Consider the following 2,446-nt stretch of genomic DNA (forward strand, 5'->3'; position numbering starts at 1 on the left):
AAAGAACAAATAGAAATCATAGAGATTTTAAAATATAGTAACTGAACCGATAAACTCAATACAAAGTAACAGTAAGAATGTAGAAATGTTTTGTGTGATCAAAGTGAAGTTATAGCTTAAAATAACTTTTTATAACAGATGTGTTTTACAAGATTCATGATAACCCCGAAGCAAAAACCTATAATAGATACACAAAAAATTAAAAGGAAGAAATCAGTGCTTACTTTGACAACACATATACTAAAATTGGGATGATACGGAGATTAGCATAGCCCCTGCACAAGGATGAAATGCACATTCATGAAAGGTTCCAATATAAAATTGGTTTTAAAAGAAAGGAATCAAAATATACCACTAGAGAAAATCATTTAAGCACAAAGAAAAACTGTAAGAGGAAGAAACAAAAATAATTTATGAAACAACTAGAAAACAAGAAAATGACAATAGTAAGTCCTTGCCTATCAATAATTACCTTGAATGTAAATGAATTAAATTCTCCAAGCAAAAGACATAGAGTGAGTGAATGGATAGAAAGGAAGACCTAATCATTTGCTGCCTGCAAGAGACTCACTTCAATTCTAACGACACACATGGAATGAAAGTGAAGGGATAGAATAAGATATTCCCTTAAAATGAAGCCAAAAAAGAGCAGAGGTAATGATACTTAAATTAGAAAAAAAAAAATAGGCTTTAAACTGAAAACTGAAAAGACAAAGACATTTTATAATGATGAAGGGGTCAATTCAGCAAGAGGATACAACAATTGTAAATATATATAATACACCAAACAGTGGAATATCTAAACGTATAAAACACATATTCTCTGAGGGATTCATGCCATGAAAAAGTACTAAGTTTGACTTGAAATCTTCAGAAACTAAAGCAAAATGAAGTCCCAACCCAAAAAACTCACTCCACTTGGCAAATCCAGATCTAAGAAAAAGCATACTGGCAGAGATGACCCAAATATGTCTCTGAAACAGGCGTATTTACAGCAAAGTAAGCAGTAGCAGGGAGAAGAACAGAACCTTTTATAGAGACAACGATAGAAAGTCAATTACATGAAAGACTTCATGGAGAAAAAAGTAATTGAATATGACTATTTAAAAAGTATAATTCCAAGGCCAGGCACAGAGGCTCATGCCTATAATCCCAGCACTTTGGGAGGCCAAGGTGGGCAGATCAGTTGAGGTCAGGAGTTCGAGATCAGCGTGGCCAACATGGTGAAACGCCATCTTTACCAAAATATACAAAAATTGGACAGGCATGGTGCTGTGTGCCTGTAGTTCCAACTATTCAGGAGACTGAGGTGGGAGAATCACTTGAACCCAGGAGGCAGAGATTGTAGTGAACTGAGATCACACCACTGCACTCCAGCCTGGGTGAGAGAGAGAGACTCTGTCTCAAAATAAAAATAAATAAAATAAAATAAAAAGTATAATTCCTGAACACGACAAAACATTGTTAAATTGAAACAAACTTATAATCAAATCACAAACTAAAAAAGTTGTCCAGCCAGTAGTCATATCAGGCTATAGAGCACAGTCAGAAATACCATTCTGGCCTGGTGCGGTTGCTCATGCCTGTAATCCCAGCACTTCAGGAGGCAGAGGCGGGTGGATCACCTGAGATCAGGAATTTGAGACCAGCCTGACCAGCATGAAGAAACCCCATCTCTACTAAAAATGCAAAATTAGCCAGGTGTGGTGGCGTGTGCCTGTAATCCCAGCTACTCAGCATGCTGAGGCAGGAGAATCACTTGAACCAGGGAGGCAGAAGTTGCAGTGAGCCACGATAGCACCATTGCACTACAGCCTGGGCAACAAGAGTGAAACTCTATCTAAAAAAAAAAAAAAAAATCCACCTCAGAGGATAGGAAGCAACTCAGCCCAATTAGGGAACAATTAACAAAATGGCAATAGTGGATTCTAAAACATGTTTACCTCTCACAAAGCAAATCAATCATTAAGCCGAAACACCGAGGCCCACCCACCCAACATTCATGGAGTTCAAATAAAGGCTCGCATATCATGTGACTGAATATTTAAACTTAAAAGTGAAGCTAACAAATAGTCCAATGAAATATGTTCTAACTCACCACACTGAGAAACATACCTTCATAATAACATAACATGCCAGATTTCAATTTCAAGTTTCTGGACTCTTCACAGATCCCCTCCATGGTGTGATGCTGTGGGAAGCACCCTGAGCCTGTTCCTGGCCCATGGCTTGCCCCCTTTCTCTTCCTACCCCAGGTACCATCCAGTATTGCAAGGGGCCAAATGTGTATGTGTACAGATATCCCAACCATGCACACTCTAGATGCAGCTACACCCTCCACCAGCCACCACCGCTCCACCACATCCAAGGAATGACACCCCAGCAGTGTGGTTCATATCAGAGGGATGTAGTCAAGGAAGAGATCTGCTCTTTGACCCTGCTAGTG

General features: G+C 39.0%; 1 non-coding gene across 1 annotated transcript; it reads left to right on the forward strand.

Moving 5' to 3' along the window:
* The first annotated feature begins 216 nt into the window (after positions 1–216).
* On the forward strand, positions 217–320 carry LOC129461301 (U6 spliceosomal RNA). The gene has a single exon (XR_008650459.1). It is a non-coding gene; the product is annotated as a U6 spliceosomal RNA (small nuclear RNA).
* Positions 321–2,446: the final 2,126 nt, after the last annotated feature.

Source organism: Symphalangus syndactylus, chromosome 13 (genome assembly GCF_028878055.3).
Source record: "Symphalangus syndactylus isolate Jambi chromosome 13, NHGRI_mSymSyn1-v2.1_pri, whole genome shotgun sequence".
Classification (NCBI taxonomy): Eukaryota; Metazoa; Chordata; class Mammalia; order Primates; family Hylobatidae; genus Symphalangus; species Symphalangus syndactylus.